General features: G+C 49.2%; 1 non-coding gene across 1 annotated transcript; it reads right to left on the bottom strand.

The window, feature by feature from the left end:
- Positions 1–14,573: 14,573 nt before the first annotated feature.
- LOC138394884 (5S ribosomal RNA) lies at positions 14,574–14,692 on the bottom strand. The gene has a single exon (XR_011235408.1). It is a non-coding gene; the product is annotated as a 5S ribosomal RNA (ribosomal RNA).
- Between the last annotated feature and the right edge of the window lie 3,543 nt (positions 14,693–18,235).

The following is an 18,235-nucleotide window of genomic DNA, read 5'->3' on the forward strand; positions in this document are numbered from 1 at the left end:
CCCTCTGTCTCCATCATACCTGCTGAGGGGAAATGCTAGCTCTGGTTGAACCCAACCATCTGCCTTCCCTGCACCTGTACCCAGGTACCTGAAGATGCCTAAAGGGAAATTTGTACACTTTCTGGCTAAATGGCTTCACCTTAAATTTACAACCATTGGCCAGGTGCGGTGGCTCACATCTATAATCCCAGCACTTTGGGAGGCTGAGGCAAGAAGATCACATGAGGCCAGGAGTTTGAGACCGGCCTGGGCAACATAGCGAGACCCTGTCTCTACAAAAAAATTAAAAAATTAGCTGGATGTGGTGGCATGGACCTGTAGTCCCAGCTACTCAGGAGGGAGAGGCAGGAGCATTGCTTGAGCCCAGGAGTTTGGGGTTGCAGTGAGCTATGATCTTACCAGCCTGAGTGACAGAGCAAGACCTCATCTCTTAAAAAAAAAAAAAAAAAATACTATGACAACAAATCTCAAGTGGATACACAAGTGGATCCAGGGCCCACGAGATGTTCCTGAGGACATCCCGTGGTCTGCGTCCTCTTGGGCCCGGCTGAGTGCTAAAGTGAACTCCACCTGATGTAGTCATTATCTTCTAAGCTCTTCAATTCCCCATGAAGTGTGATTTCCCTGGTTAGGGCCCTATTACCCTGCTCAGGAATTCTCCTGCACGCTTGGTTGAGGACCCCGGGGCTAACCAAAGGCCACACAAGGATAGTCTCTGTGCAGGGTCAGGGGCTTCAGACCTTCCGCATTTAAGAAAACTGCCAGCTCCTTAGCAGGGAGCCGTGACGGGTGCAGAATTCCAAAGTACTCCTGCCTGCGAGCTTTCCACAGTCTGTTTTCACACTAAGCATCTCTAACCTTATCCCTGTTGACTGATGTCATTGTTGTGGTGAAGATTAAAAGAGGTGGTGGAAATGCACCTAGGGAGCGAGGAGGAAATAAGGCCAGGGCTGCCGCGAAGAGAGAACCCCGAACGGACAGCGCTGGTGGCGCGTGGGGTCTGTCCGTGCCCACACGGGGAGAGGGAGGAGTCGGCGCCCACAAGGCTCACCTGGAAGAGCTGGCATCTGCGTGACCTCTGAGGACAGGGGTGTTCCTGCAGGCACGGAGGAGGAAAGTGCAGGTCGAGGGAACGTCCGGGGAAGGTGGCCGTGTCTGGGCAGCAGAGCCGACGGGAGGAGGGACGGCAAGTCCAGGAACGGGGCTGGAGTCTGTCAACTTGGACGTCACGAGGCCATGTACCCCATGGCAGGGCTGCTCTGATGGGACAGCCCGTGCCCCGAGGGCCGTGCCTGGCGGGGCTATGACTTTCTTACTCCGGGGGAACACAAGATGGATTCCCTTCCCGCGTGGCTGGCCTGTTGTGAAAAGCGATTTAGTTAAATAGGTTCCAGGTGATTTCCTTGATTGCGACCGTGAGGATTTATGCAAAAAACGGATGCACGGGAAAAACTTGGTGGAGGCCGCTCTGGCTCCGGCCCACGTGTGGCGTGGGGGGCGGCTCCGCCTTCCCCGCTTCGCTGCCCACATGGGCTGCTGCCACTGTCCTCGGTCCCTGCCTCATTTGTTAGGCTGCGACCCCACAGTGATGCCGGAATACGACTCGTTCATAACCGCAGCTGGAAAATTAAATTTTATTTTCAACACATCTTTACCCTCCTTGCTGCTGATGTGCCTGGCTGCAAGCCTGTCTCCCTGTGGCTTTGGTTTTAGTGTCTGGCCATAAACCCCGCAATGTTCCAGCTGCTATAAGCTGGTCGGGGTGTCACGTTCCTCAATAGAGTTAATTAAATTCCAAGCACAGTGCGTGAATGGAGATTATAAAACCCCTTGGCTGGAGAGAGTGGGTTGGATGCTCCCGACCGCATCTGGGTGAATGTTTGGATTGTCTCTTTACGACGGTGGCGACCCAGACTGGGTGGAGGCCATCTGGGATTGCATGGGACATGGCTCTTCCGAGGTCCTTTTAAAAACCCTACAACGTTTTTCTGCCTTTAGATACCCACCCAAGAGGAATGAAGACACTTGTTCACAAGAGAACGATCCTAGTGGCATTGTTGGTTTTAGCCCCAAACTGGAGACAACCTGGGAATCTGTCACCAGGAGCGTGGAGAAGCGGACTGTGGTACATCCACACGACAGACAACTGCCCAGCAATGGGAGGGAACAAAGTACACAAGAACTACGTGCTGGGTGACTTCATTTCATGACGTTCAGTGACCAGCAAGGCTAATCTCTAGTCACGGGAATCAGAGCAGTGGCTGCCTGTGGTGTAGACACCACGGGGCAGGAGGGCAGGGGACGTTCTGGGGTGATGCGATTCCCCGTCTCGAGTGCTGTGGTGTTTGCACTGGTAGATGTGTTTATGAGACTCACCCAAGTGTGCACTGATAACCCGGGCATCTCCCCATCTGTGAAGGTCACGTGACGATGAGAAGGCGTTCCACGATGCCACACCCTGGGAGTCGGCACAGATTCGCGTCCAGCCCTCTCGCCTTTCAGGACAGAACTCCTCGGGCTGCCGTGCTCTGGAGCACAGTGCAGACCTGGAGAGGGACAGTCCCCCGCTGACCTCTGTGGTGTCCTCACAGACCGTCCGCAGGTGTCCCCTGGGGCAGAGCCTGGGGGCCTCCTGCCCTGCGTGTCCAGGTCTGCACCTGCTGTTGAGCCTCGTCGGGGAAGAGGGTGTTTATGACGTGGCTACTAAATGCACCTCCTGCTGGATGCAGAGAAAAAGAAAGAATTCTATTACCCAGAGTGCCCACCAGGGTGGTGGGCTGTGGGTGGCAGCCCACTGGCGCCATTCTTTCAGGGTTGGCATAACCTTTGCTTCCTCGGAATAGTTGGTGCCCACCTGGCGCCCCCCCAGTGCTGGCTAGTGCAATGTGGCCAAACAACACTGCCCATCCCCCATGAACGGTGCCTTCCTGCCCCCGTGTTTCTGTCCATGGTTCCACCGTCCACCCACGTGGTCAGGACCCAAACCTGAAAGTTGTCCTTGGCCCTGTTCTATCCGTCAGCAAACCCCCCAGCTTCACCTCCCACATCTCCTGGAATCCAATCTGTTGCTCAGTTTCCCCTGTTGTGCTCCGTCCCCCTGGACCTCAGTCTTCCCCGGCCTCCCTGCCTCCCTTCTCCCTACACATGTTCCATCATGGGGCCTCCCACTTAGAAGCCTCCAGGGGCGCAGCTCTGGTGGAGCCCAGCCAGCCCCACCCCAGTTCCCCGCCCACCTCCCATTGCCCCCCATTCCCTGCATGCAGCCACACTGGCCTCCCAGGCCCTGGGCTCACCAAGCCCCTCCTGCCTCGGGGCCTCTGCATCTCCTGTCCCTTCCTCCTGGCTGGGACACGCCGTTGTAAGGCAGCTGCTTCTTGGTCAAATCCTGGTTCAAATACCCCTGCTCAGAGACGTCTCCCGGGACACGTGTCCCTCCCCAGCCACGCCCCACCTTCTGCCCCGTCCCACCTTCTGCCCCTGTCCTGGTGTGTGTCCCTCACTGAACTCGCCAACGTCTGAATTTATCTTGTTTATTTATTGCTTCACTTGCTTGTTGTATGTCTGCCTCCTCCTCGGCCAGGAGCGGTACGTAATTGCAAGGCTCAGTGGCGGTGGGAGCAGGGCCTCCTGTTCAAAATTATCAAGCATTTCCAGGCAGCAACGGCGGAGGATCACGCCGCGTGCTGGGCGTTTCCCAGCGTGGGGCTCCGTGCGCCTGCCCGGGTCTCCCTCCCAGATGCATCCTGTCTCCACCTGTCACGGTGCACAGAGAGCTCCCTGCAGCCAGGGCCAGTGTCCAGCTTGTCCACCGCTAGGTCCCTGAAGCCTGGCGCCTGGGCTGGGCTACTCGAGGTGCTCAACAAGGACCCGCTGCGTGTGTGAATGTCAGGCCACTTTGCACATGTCGTGGAATTTCAAGATATTCTTCACTGTCCTATGTGTTCATTCCTCCCCCCTCCAATTCATGTTTTTTGGGCAGGATTCCTATTTTTTGTGGTTCCTGTGAGGTCAACATCTGATGTCGGGTAACCCATGCTTGCTGGTCCAGTCGTGTCAGTGTCTCCTGATCTTGGAACATTCTAGAATTTAGACTCAGACTGAAAATGGGACATTTAAGTCTCCAGGATTGTTGCACCCTAAATCCAACAACTGGTGTCCACATAAGAAGGCCACGTGAAGGCCCATGAAGCAGGACGGCCGTGTGGAGACGGAGGCAGAGGCTGGAGCGATGCAGCCACAAGCCGGGGGGCGCCTGGAGCCCCCCGGAGCTGGGAGAGGCAGGAAGGAGCCTGCCCTGGAGCCTTCGGAGACTCTCGCCAGGCATTTTCACGTATTGTCATCATCTCGTTTCATCTTCAAACTGATTTTGTTTTGCAGATTAATCAGGTGCTCAGATGAATCATCGACGACCTGCCCAGACTCATTCCCTGAGGAGTGTTTGAATTCAGGTCCTGAGGCCCCAAACTCCACGATGTTTCTTCCAGGGCCCCAGGCAGCCTCGACCCGCATTCCCGTGTGGGGCCTGTTCCACACGACCCCTAGCACCTTTGGCGGGAACGTGGCCCCGCTGACACCTGGGTCTTGGACTTCCGGCCTCTAGAACTGTGAGGAAACAGATTCTGGTTGTGCTAAGCTTCCCAGTCCGTAGTACTTCGTCACAGCAGCCCTGGACATGAGTACAGACGACACACTCGGTCTCAGGGATGACCCTCTAGCAGTGTGTGACAGGCGTCAGTGTCCTGTGGGTAGGAGGTTCCTCAAGGCGGGTGTCAGATACGGCTCCGGAGCAAACACCGCTGGGACGTCACAGGCCCCACACAACGCCCCCCCCAGGCCAACCCTGTGTTCTTCCACATGTCACCTCCTCACCTCTTGGTCCCAAACTGATGAACGAGGAACTTGGGGACCCCAGAGACGAGCTGTGATGAACCCCATCGAATGTGCATGTCGTGCTGCAGCTGAGAATCCAGGGCCCCGAACTGTCCGGGCTCAGTGCACCCGGCACAGGGCTCAGGGAAGGTGGGGAGCCGACCCCTCCTCAGGTGATGGCCTCGATGACGCTGCCCCCCTGTCTGGTCCCAGGAGAGGGGTCACCCCTGCCAACCCCATCATGTGTGGATCCTTCACTGCGGCAGGGACTGTCCTCCCGAGGGGCAGGGGCTGTGCCCTCCTGTTTCATGCTTGGCCTCACATCACAACACTCCGTCGCAATTCAGCCAGCCCACCTGTGTGTCCTGCTCGCGTCTCCACTCTGTGTCCCTGGAACCCGGCTGCCCTGGGTCTGGGTCAAGGGCACTGAGGTTCAGGCCTGGAGATTCAGCAGCTCTGGAGGAAGCCAAGGGTGAGCTCTTAACACAACGCTTGGCGTGCCACGGCTAGGCGGGAACCACCAGGGCCACCGTGCCTCTGTGACCAGGGTGGCACCTGGATAACTGCTGGAGGAGCCTGGTGGGGCAGAGACCAGGATCACCCAGGGCCACTCGCTGTTGCTCCTCTTGCCACGTTAGGTGACATCCATGAAGTCCAGCTCCTCTCCGGGCAGTAGAGTCACCTTCATTCTTTCCAACAGCACACAAGGCACGGGAAGCCCAGTAAGGGGGACAAGGACGCTGTGAGTGGACTGCACACATGGTGCGGCGCCCGGGGCAGGCTCCAGACCCTGTGCGAGCCCCACAGGGTCTCGGGTGGGAGGGAAATTAGGGATGCGAGAATTCTGGAACTCCCTCCCTCCCCAAGAGAAACAGACTGTGAGTGACTGTGGGTAAGAACGAGGAGCCTCCCAGGCGCCCCGTGCGGGGCGCTCGGCACACGTCACCTGTCCGACACGCGCACCAGTCTCAGGGCGTTTCCACCGTCCGCCCCACTTCATGGGTGGGGAATTCGGGGAGAAACCTGCCCAAGGTCACACATCAGACCAGAGGGGCCACGTGCTGAGCCTCATCCGTGCATATAGATTTTAAGCACCATGTCCGTGTCATGGGGAAGGTGAGAATGAGTCGAGGGGGGACACTCGGGAAGTATCGTGAACAGGGCTGCGGAGACCGAGATGCTATTGATGAAACGCTTTTCCTAAGCACCTCATCGCTCACCAAAGAGCCGCTTACAAACAGGCCGGGCCACACCTGGGGACACACACCACAATCCATATCGGTACCAAAAAAAAAAAAGCCTTAAAAATCTCTCTTTACATTATTTTTATTTTACCCTGTAAAAAATACCTACTTTGGAGTATGTTTTATTATGGGCATAACCTATTTGCACAGTAGTACATAGTGTGCTTCATAAATAAATAAGTGCAAATATATTTGTGAGGCATGCTCGAAAAATTATTGCTCACATGGGTGTGCAGTCGAAAGAGCTTGGAGACCCTGGAATGTTCTGGGCTCGTGAACTAAGGGTTTGCTGTACTTTAATCTAATGTGAAACCACATTGCAACACGTGAAGTTTTTCTGATGATTTTTTTTTATTTCTTTACTTGTAAGCTTTGGGCTTGCAAATCTCTTCCCTGCAGTTGACCTCATTCCGCGCTCACAGCAGCCCTGAGGAGCAGCCCTTGGTCTTTTCCTGGGAGTGGGTTTGGTGTCACGCAGGGGGTGAGGCCCCCGGGGCCCTCGGGGACACAGCGTGTTGAGAGGCATTCGTGGGCCAAAGCACTGATTGCGGGGGTGCTCTGTATCCGTGAGGATGGCCAGCGGCTTGTGAAACTCAACTCCATCAATTGCTAACACAGCAGAGAGAAGCTTCCTCGGGGTTACTGCGGGAACAGCGTCCACACGGAAGGGGGTGCTGGGGGGGTGGCTGTAGGTCCCAAAAATCCTGTGCCGGAAAAGATGACTTAAAAGTTACGGCAGTAAAACAGAGGTAGCCAAGGGATCGAGATGGTCCAGGAACGTCACCTCCCATCCACCAGCCACCTCCTGAGCTACGAGCCCAGCACAGGGTCAGACGTACTGGGCAAAATAATAAACCAAACCTTCCTCTGCCACTGGGTGCCCACGGTACAAAGGTTCTGCAAATACAGCGAGGGTTGCGGAGAGCAGTGTCATGAAAGGAACACCGGAGACTCGAGCAGGGACAACCAAGGGCCCCTCTGCGGGTGCCGGTGTCTGCCTCTTCAACAGTCGGCTAGGAAGGCGTGAACACGGTGCTGAGCTGTCGGAAAAGGGTTCAGGAATTGGGCCTGCAAGGTAGGAGAGAATTTCGGTGAGTGGTGAGCACCCTTAGTTATTAGGGAAATGCAAGTCAACACCACCATACAGTGGCTTCGCACACCCGCCAGAGTGCCTGCGATTAAAACGCGACAAGGTGCGGGGCAGCTGCCACTCACACAGCGCCAGCGGGCATGCGGGGTGGCACTCGGTCCTTGGGAGAGCAGTTCTGTAGTCTCCGATAAAGGTAAACACCCCCCCACCATATATACTCCTGAGTGCAGATCCAGAAAACATCATTGCTTACGACCACAAAGAGATACATGCAAGAATGTTCGCAGCAACGTTAATCATAACAGCCCCAAACTGGAACCCCCCAAAGATCCATCAATCGTACAATGGGTAAATAAATTCTGGTATATTCATGGAACGCAATATTAATACTAACAACGATGAACATGAATGAACTGCGACCACACGGCCTGGGTGAATCGCACAGACACTAGTGGCCAGAAACAAAAGGCCACTAGTATACGATCACTTTTATATGAAGTTCACAAATAGGCAAAACTTACCCATAATGATAGAGGTGGAGGACCAGTAACCTGCCGGGGGAGCGTGGGGAGTGGGAAGGAGCACCAGAGAACCTTCTGGAAGCTGGAAATAGTCTATATCTTGATCAGGTTGACGATACAAAGGCAGAAACATAGTAAAAATTCCCTGAACTGTGCATTTCAGATGTGTGTGGTTTACTGTGTATGAGGCATGCCTCGATAAAAGTGATGTTTAAAAATAACTGGAAACTATTATCAAACAGAAAGAAAAAAAAGGACAATTCAGGTACCGAATGGAACTATGTTCCAGTTAATTCCCCGGGGGAACTTCTTCCATCTGTTTGGAGAAACCAAAGTCTTAGCCTTTGAGTCATTCTTACCCTCACAGCAGCTTCCTGAGGCAGAAACACACATCTTCACGAAGACGTTTGTCCAAGTCCTCGTCCCCCGCCCCCGTGTCCCCATCTCTAAGGGCTGGAACACCCTCGTCTGTCCCTGGCAGCAGGGAACGTTTTGAGATGCATCAGTATTGTGAAGCCAAATTGCTCTTTCCTTGAAGCTTCATTGAACAAGATGTGTTTTGGAGATTGGATCTATGTAGATTTATTTAGTTTCTAAAAACAACACCCTGTGTTTGAGGGTCTGCTGAGCCAGTCTGCCCGGGGAAACGTTTAAAGCTGTTTTAATATTCAGAGACCCGTGGGCAGAGGCATCCTGCACCCATCAGGTACCCGCACAGCCAGTGGGCAGAGAGACGGGCGCCGGGGCCCCAGCGAGGGGCCCGAGGGACTGGGCAGGCTCCTCTGCTGGCACCGACTGTTCGAGCAGAAGAGACGGGGCACAGCCGGTGTGAGAGCGGCTGAGCCGGTTGGCATCAAGTCTGAAGCCCAAGGGAGGCGCTCAGAGGTTGACTGAATAGAAGATGAGGCAGGCAGCCTTCAAAGTCTGACTTTCCCGCTCCTTTCTGCTAAGTGGCGCGGAGCAGCCCCTGGATACATCATCCAAGTTGGAGGGCTTGTCACGTCCCCCGGGCCTTTCAATTCTGCGCCCCCTGCCTCCCTCACCAACACCCCACCTGCCCCGCTGAGACACCCCAGTCTTTCCTTGTCTCTCCCTCCACCCGGAAGAGAAGTGCTACATTTGTTCATAATAAAATGCTGGGCTTGGTTAGGGGAGGGGGCTGGCATGATGCGAGGGGGTCTGCATTTTATTCATAATAGGGCCCCACCCTGGAGCTGGTGCACCAGCAGCGAGCCCTGCATGTCCATCCCACTGACTGTAAAAGCCAGTGGCTGAAAATAACCGAAATGCCCGTTTGTAGCAGACTGGATAAATAAACTGCCTTACACTGACACTATGCAGCAACTTAATGCAGTTAATGGATTAATATATTTAATGCAGAAATTTAATGCATTCAGACAAATTCAATTTCTGGGCTCCCGTGCCAGTGTGTTGGAGAGAGTCCATTTCATCCAGAGTTAGCTGTGAGAAACCGAAGTTCTCTAGATCAGGAAAGACGGTCTCCTTTTGTGGGGTTTTCTAGAAATTTAGACTGTATTTTTGAATCTGGACCAAATGCAGCTGCCGTGGAAGCAAAGGGTCTCTTTTCATTTCAATGTTCTTCTTGCTCAGATCCGAGGCAGTGACTGGCTACCAACGGGCCCCCCGCGATGGGTCCCCGTGCGATGGTTCTGCAGCTGGCGTGGGGCGGGGAGGGTGATGACGTGTTAAAGTTCAATCACGCATTGGACGACGTGGTGGAGGAAAAAAGATGCTAAGCCCAAGACTCACTGTGGCCTGAGTGTGACCAGCTCACGTCCTGCCCGGCCGTGTCCTCGCTGAGTGGTCCCAGCTGCTCCCGGAAGGGCCTCGCTCAGCCACGGGTCTCTTCATTCCTGAACCCCGCTCTGTCCGACACCGACCTGGTTATTTGAAATGACCTTATTCATCGGTTTTCTGTCTGTCCCTTCCCCCAGAATGTCAGCGCTGTGAAGACAGTGACCTCGTCTGTCTTAGTCACGTCTCTGTCCCCAGCGTGTAGAAGTGGCAGAACAAATGCATGTTGGTGACCCTGGCAAAGGTCACAGCCGGCTTGAGGTTCTCCCTCAGGGTTGCTTCTTACAGATCCATAAAGCTCGTCATGCTCAAGTTGTTCTCATTCTGTTTCATTTTATTTATTTACTTTTTGAGACGGAGTCTTGCTCTGTCGCCTGGGCTGGAGTGTGGTGATCACGGCTCACTGTACCCTCCAACTCTTGGGCCATCCTCCCACCTCGACGCCCCAAAGTGCTGGGATTCTGGGCGCTGTTTTGTTTATACACAAATCAGATTTTCCGAGCTAACTGCCGACACTGCGGGGGAGGAAGGGCACCCGCAGGCGTTGGCACCGTTGCTGCGGTCACCTCGGGAGGAGGGACACGACCCTCAGCCGCTCGGCGACCTTCACTCAGGGATGAGCGTTGTTCCTTGCAGATCCCTGGCTGACAGGGAAGGCTGGGGCCGGCCACCGTGGGCCGGGCAATTCTGGCCTTATGTCCTATGATTGGAAATCTCTAACGTCCCCTGCCCAGCCGTGTGTGTGCCCAGAAGTTTCCGTACCTGTGTCATGACCGACGGGCCCTTCCCTCACCTGCACGCATTGCGCCGTCCTCCTGCTGGCGTGTGCCCCAAACACTGGCGACAGCAGCAGCCGCGAGAGCGAGCGTCCCTGGCGCCACCGTAGGGGCAGGACGGTTCCGACTGCACTCGCATCTACCCTGGAGGTGGCCAGGGCGTCAGTGGCGTCTGAGTCTGTTCTCTGTTGTGTCTCAACTCCTCCGTTTCAGTTCTGCCAGTTCCTTGAGGTCAAGCGGTGTCTGACCCCTCTCTGCACCCCCCGTCATCCCTGGCAGTGGCCTGGCGAACCCAGTGACCCGGGGCTGGCTGGGCAGGGAACCTTCTGGAACACCTTCCTGACCTTGCCGAGGCCTCGTCCTGCCTTGGGGATTCAAGTCGGCTGCCCAGCCCGGACCAGCGATGGCTGAGTGGGGTGGGCCGCTGGGTGCCACCACCCCATAGCCCTCCATGCCCTGCGCCCAGGCCTGTGTCAGGGTCCCCAGATTCCAGCAGGGGCCGGGCCCCTCCCCACCCCTTGTTAATCCCCCCAGGAGGTGGGGACCACCCCCCACCCCCCACAGAGGCCAGGAAGGCCGCCTGCAGTTGGAGAAACAAAGGCAGACTCCCAGCAGCAGGGGCGGGACACGGGCGCCAGCAGCGTTCGTGTCTTGGTGGTCAGGCTGGAAAGACGTTCATGTCATGGCCTGGAGGGGGCCAGGCACCGAGAGCTGCCTCCACCGTCCCTGCGTGAGTCACTCAGCTGCTGGTCACGTGTCTCCCGCCCCGCGGCCCTGCCGTGCCGTCTCTCGCACAATCTCCCTTTCTAACGAGAAAGAGGAGAAGGGTTTGCACCCACTCACTCCCAGGAAGGACGTGTGCTTTGGTTTCAAATTGCCGGGCTTGTCCCCGAGCGAGGTGACGCTCGATGCCGCCAGCCGGCCCCAGTGCAGCGCTGGACACCCCGGGCCTGCGAGGGTGCCTTCCCCACCAGCCCGGGGGACTTTAAAATGCAGGTTGTACAGTCCTGACTGCCAGGAAACGTGTGCCCCTCCGTCTCTGGGTTTGCACAGACTCAAGGACACTTGTTAGGAGTGTCGCTTTCTGATAACGATCTGCTACCCCTTGGTCCCCACATCACCGAGACAATTCATGGCATCACCTGTCCTGGGTCGGCTCGTGGCAGACGGGACGGTGGCATCGACCTCCTTGGCTCTCCTCTTGCTTCCCGGACTCCTCCTCGTCCTTGCAGGGTTCTCTCTGGCACCACCAGGGGTCTGTGTGGTAAAGACAAGATTTTTACTCCTCAAGTGCTCTCCTTACTGTCTCCTGTTGTCTTGGACCGGCCGGGCGGTGTGGCAGACACCATAGGGGCAGCTTACAAACAGCAATCATCTCTCAGCTCCGGAGGCTGGAAGGTCGATGAGTTGGCGGATTCAGCGTCTGGTGAGGTCTGAGTCTTGGTTCACAGATGTCCCCTCACGTGCCAGACGGGGAAGGGGCTGCCTGGAAGCCCTTTTATGCGGGTAGTGATCCCACTCCTGAGCTCTCCACTCTCAAGACCTAATCACTCTCCTGGAATTTTATATATAACAGTATGTTCTCGTCTTTGTGTGGCTTCGTCCTCAGCATAAGGATTTTGAGATTTGTCCATGAGGTTGCATGTCCCAATAGTTCATTCTTTTCATTGTTCAGCAGCTTCCATTGTCTGAATGTGCCACGATTTGCTGATGGGTTCACTGCTGATGGACGTACGGGTTGTTTCCGACACAGGCAATTGCAAAGAAAGCTGCAAGGAACATTCTTCTCCAAGTTTTTGTGTGGATATAGCCTTTCATTTCTCTGGGTAAACACCTGGAGTGGAGTAGCTAAATCCTGTTGTAGGTAGGTGCATGCTTCACTTCTTAAGAAACCGTCAAACTGTTTTCCAAAGATGCCACACCACTTCACATTGCTACCAGCCGTGCATGAGGCTTCCAGTTCCTCCACAGCCTTGCCAACACTTGTTACTGTCATTTTAATTTTAGCCATTCTAATAGGTGTGTAGTGGTATCTCATTGCAATTTTTGAAACTTTCTATTTTTTAAATGATTACAGATTCACAGGAAGTTGCAAAGTTATTACAGAGAGCTACGGTGTGCCCTCCCTCCCGTTTCCTCCAATGACTATGTCTTACATAACTAAGTACAATTTCAAAACCAGGAGATTAACGTTGGGATTAATACGATGTGTGTGTAGTTCTATTTTTCACGTATGTAGATTCATGTAGCCCCCTGCCCCAGTCAAGACACAGAACTGTCCACACCACAAAGATCTCTCTCCTGCCACCCTCATTTAGTCACCGCCCACTCCACCATCCATAGCCTTGGCCACCCCCAACCTGTTCTCCATCTCTATGATTTTGTCATTTCAAGAACATTATACAAGTGGAATCGTACGGTATGGGAACTTCTGAGATTGGCTTTTTTCATTCAGCTTAATGCTCCTGAGAACCATCCAAGTTGTTGTGTATATCAATAGTTCATTCCTTTTTATTGCTGAGCAGTATTCTAGTGCATGGATATCTTCCAGTGTGTTTAACTTTCATCATTTCAGTATTTTGACTTTTAAAAATAAAGTTGCTATGAACAATCACGTACAGACATTGGCGCAGACGTCAGTTTACATTTCCCTGGGATAAATGCCCAGGAGTGTAACTGGGGGGGTTGTATTCTCGCGGTGTGTTTAATTTTTAAAGATAAGCCCTGCTTATCGTCTTACGTTCCCACCAGCGTGTCTTGAGACATCAGTTTTTCCACATCATAGCCAGCATTGGGTGTTGTCACTATTTTTATCTTCACTGTTCTGATAGGTGTGCACGGGTATCTCATAACAGTCTAAATTTGCATTTTCCCACTGGCTAGTGATGCCCCGAAAATCTTTTCATGTGCTTATTTGCTGTCTGTATGTCCTCTTCAGTGAGATGTCTTTTGTGGTTTTGCCCATTTTCTAATCGGATTGTTTGATTTTTATTTTACTGTTGAATTTTGAGAGTTCTTTATATATTCTAGATATGAGTCCTTGGTCCGATATGTGCTTTACAAATATTTCCTCACAGTCTGTAGCTTTTGTCATCCTCTTGTACGGTCTTTCACAGACCAAATGTTTTCCATTTTGATGAAGTAAATTTTATTGATTTTTTATTTCTTTTTGTGCTTTTGGTATCAAATCCAAGAATTCTTTACTGAGACCTAGATCCCCCAAATCTCCTATATTTTGTTTTCTAAAGGTTTTAGAAAATTATATTTTATATTTCAGTCTATCATCCATTTTGAGTTAATTTCGGTACAAGGCATGAAATTTAAGTTAGGGATCAATTTTGGCATATGGATGCCCAATTGCTCCACCACCATTTCCTTTCCCCATTGAATCATCTTTGCACTTTGGCAAAAATCAGTTGGGCATACTTGTGTGGGACTATTTCTGGGTCCTCTGTTTGGTGCTATTAATCCATGTGTTGACCCATCTGCCAATAGCTGGCAGTATTGATTACTGTCACTATATAAGTCTGTTATGAGGTAGCATTGTTCTTCCCACTTCTTTTTTTAGAGTTGCTATAGTTATTATAGTTCTTCACCTTTGCATATGAATTTTATAAAAATCTTGTCTATGTCTACAAAGAGATCTTGTTAGAATATTGATAGAAAGTGTGTTAAAGCTTACATACCAATTTAGGTAAAAATCACAACTTTCCTCTGTTGAATTTTCCAATCCATGAACATGATGTGTCTCTCTATTAATTTAGATCTTTAACTTCTTTCACAAGCAACTTGTAGATTTCAGTGTACAAGTCCTATACATGTATTGTTAGTTTCGCCCCTCCGTATTTCATTTTTTGAGGAATGGTAAGATGGCATTATACTTTATTATATCTATTGTTAATGTATAGAAAACAATTGATATTTGTAATGTGGTCATATGTATAGCGACCTTGCTGAATTCACTTATTAGTTCTACAAGTATTTTTTTAGATTCCTTGGGATTTTCTACACAGAGTATTATGTCATCTGCAAATAAGGAAAATTTTATTTTTTCCTTTTCACTGTATGACTTTTCATTTTCTGAACAGAACTTCCAGAACCACTTTGAACAGCACTGGTGAGAGTGGAAATTCTTGCCTTGTTCCCAGTTTTAGGGAGAAAGCTTTCAGTCTTTCACCATTAAGTCTGTGAGCTGGAGGCTTTCTGTAGATGCTTTTTTTTTTTTTTTTTTTTTAATTTTTTTTTTTTTTTTAAAGAAAGCCTACGGCACCTGGTATTCCCAGGCGGTCTCCCATCCAAGTACTAACCAGGCCCAACCCTGCTTAGCTTCTGAGATCAGATGAGATCAGGCATGTTTAGGGTGGTATGGCCATAGACTGTAGATGCTTTTTATTAAATTGCAGAAGTTTCCCCTCCATTCCTAGTTTTCTGAGAGTTTTTTCATAATAGATGTTGAATTTTATCAAATGCTTTTTCTGCATGAATCGATATGATCATGTAATATTTTTCTTTAGGTTGTTAATGTGGTAGATTGCGTTAATCAGTTTTCAAAGATTAAAGCAGCCTTGCATGCCTGCAATAGATTCTACTTGGTCACAGTGTATAATTCTTTTTATATATTGCTGGATTCTATTTGCTAATATTTTGTTAAGAATTTTTGACTCTATATTCGTGCTGGACATTGGCCCACAAGTTTCTTTTTTTGAACTGTGTTTGTCTGATTTTAGTATCGGGCTAATACTAGCTTCATAAACTTTGTTGGGAAATATTCTTGCCTCTTCTATTTTCTAGAATGGATTGTATAAAATTGGTATGAATTTTTCTTTAAATACTTGGTAGAGTTCTCCAGTGAGTCCATCTGGAGATTTCCTTTTCTGTAGATTGTAAACTATGAATTCAATTTCCTTAATAGTTATAGGGATATTTAAATTATCTTTTTCATACTGGGTGAGTTGTGGTAGTTGGTACTTTTCAAGGAATTCATCCGTTGCATCCAACTCATCAAATCTGTGAGTGGAGAGTGGTTTATGGGGTTGCCTTATTATTATTCTGGTGTCTGCAGGGTCTGTGGTGACTTCCCCTGTGTCATTCATGATATTAATCATTTGTTTTTTCCTCTTTTCTTCTTTGTCAATCTTGGTAGAGGTTTATCAATTTTCGTAACCTTTTTCAAAGGACCATCTTTTAGTTTTGTTGATTTTGCTCTATCATTTTTCTGTTTTTAATTTCATTGATTTCTGCTCTTATCTTTGTTATTTACTTCCTTCTCCTTTGGCTTCATTTTGCTATTTGTTTTAAAATTTCTTGAGGTGGAAGCTTAATGATTGGGGACTTTGCCCCTCTGCTCATGTATTTAGTGCTATAAATTTCCTTCTCAGAACTCTTTTTTAGCTTCAACCTACCAGTCGGTTTGTATTTTCATTTTAATTTAATAACATGTATTTTTATTTTCCCCTGAGACTTTCTCTTTGACTCATGGATTATTTGGAATTGTGGTTTTTAGATTTCAACTATTTGGAGAAATTCTTGGTTTTTTTTGGGGGGAGGGCAGTTATTGATTTGAAATAGATGGTTTTGCTTTCTATAAATAGTCAAATGCTGTTTCTGTAGTTTGCTTTGTCCATTTAATATGCTTCAGGAATTACTACATGTCACTACACAGGGATCATCCTCATTTGTTTTAGCTGCTGCTAAAAAAGGATTTGTGTTCCATACTATATAAGAATACAGCCAGGCATAGTGGTTCATGCCTGTAATCCCAGCATGCTGGGAAGCTAAGGTGGGAGGATTGCTCGAGGCCAGGAGTTTGAGGCTAGCCTGGGCAACATAGAAAGACCCTCATCTCTACAAAAAATGGAAAAAAAAAAAAAAAAAAAAGCTGGGCATGGTGGGACTTCAGCTACTCAGGAGGATGAGACAGGAGGATTGCTTGAGCCCAGGAGTTGGAGGCTGCAGTGAGCTATGATGATTGCACCACTGCGCTACAGCCTAGGGCAACGGAGAGGAACCCTGTCTCAAAAAAATAAAGAAAGAAAATAAAATAATGTAATTTATAACTAATCTACTACTGAAGAACTTATGTGCAACTTTTTGCTCTTATAAGCAATGATGATATTAATATCCTTACTCTTGCCCGTTTGAGCACAGGTGAGGTCACTTTTCGGGGGCAGATATCTAGAAAAGGACTTACTATACCAGTAAGTACACATATTTTTAATTTTATTTATTACTGACACTTACCTTGACTCACTACTTACTAACACGCTCCTCCCCGAGTCCACACTCTCAGTAGCTAATGAGAATTCCTGTTCCTACCTACTTTCCAATGCTGGATTTGATGAATAGTTTCATTTGTTACAAGCTGGTGTGTGAAAGGTATTTTCAGTTTTGTCTTAGTTGCATGTGACTGATTACCAGTGGGTTTGAGTATCTTTTAAATAGTTTTGGCCATTTGTGTTTCTTTTATACTTGTCTGTTTAGATCCCCTGCCCATTTTTCTATAGGATGTTTTGTTTGGGGCTTTTCCTTATGGATTTGTAGGAGTTCTTCACATACCCTTGATATTATTAATTTGTTTTTCACATTTGCAAATATTTCCTCCCAGCCTGTCACTTAGCCTTTAACTTTGAGGTATAGTTTTTCATACAGAACATTTTCATTTTTAATTACATTTTTTAATTTAACTAAACTTTTTATGTTAGAATAGTTTAGATTTACAGGAAGGTTGCTGAAAGAGTGGAGCAAGTTCCTGTGTACGCCACACCCTCCCCGCTGTTAACATCCTGATTACTCCGATATGCTTGTTACAGCTAAGGAACCCGTATTAATAAATTGCTCCGTAACCCAACGCCACACTCTATTCAATTGTGCCAGTTTTTACCTAATGACTTTTTTTGGTTCCAGAATTCCATCCAGGATCCCACATTACATTTAGTCTTCGTCTCTCCTGGTCTGTGTTTTTTCCTTCATGATCAGACTGGTTATGGGTTTTGGGAGGAAGAGTACAAGGTGACGTGGCCTTCTAAGCATGTCGTGTGAAGGGCACATGCTGTCTATGTGACTTATCACTTAGGTTAGCCTTGATCACCTGGTTTGAGGTAGTGTTTTTCAGGTTACTCCACTATAAAGAAGTTAAAGAAAGTCTAAATAAAATTCATCCCATGTTCATAGATCGAAAGGCTTAATATTGTTAAGATATTGATACTCCTCAAATTGATTGACAGATTTAGTACAATCCCCATCAAAATTCTTCCTCCCTCCCTCCTTCTTTTTTTTTTCTTTCTTTCAGAAATTAACAAACTATTTGTAAAATTCACATGGAAATGTAAGGGACCTAGAAAAGTCAAAACAATCTTCAAAAAGATCAATAAGGTTGGAGGACTCACACCTCCTGATTTCAAAGCTTACTACAATAATCAAGGCAGTGTGATACTGGTTTAAGGACAGACATACAAATAAATGGAACAGAATCGAGATCCACAAATAAGCCCTCACATTTATGCTCAACTGATTTTTTTTTTTTTTTGACAGAGAGGCCGAGACAATTCAACGGGGGAAGGAAGAATAGTCTTCACAATAAATGGGGCTGAGACAACTAGAAATCCACATGCAAAAGAATGAATTTGGTTCCCTACCTCACACCAGTCACAGAAACTAACTCACAGAGGCTCATAGACCTAGTAAGAGCTAAAATTATGAAACTCTTAGAAGAAAACGCAGAAGTAAATCTTTGTAATCTTGAGCTAGGCAGTGATTTAAGACACCAAAAGCACTAGTGATAAAGGGAAGATAGATAAGTTGGACTTCCTCAAAATTAAAATTTTTATACTTCTAAGGACACTGTCAAGGAAGTGAAGAGACAACCCGGACTGGGAGAAGATATTTAGAAAGCATGTATCTGGTAAGGAACTTGTGTTCAGA

This window comes from Eulemur rufifrons, chromosome 14 (genome assembly GCF_041146395.1).
Source record: "Eulemur rufifrons isolate Redbay chromosome 14, OSU_ERuf_1, whole genome shotgun sequence".
Taxonomy (NCBI): domain Eukaryota; kingdom Metazoa; phylum Chordata; class Mammalia; order Primates; family Lemuridae; genus Eulemur; species Eulemur rufifrons.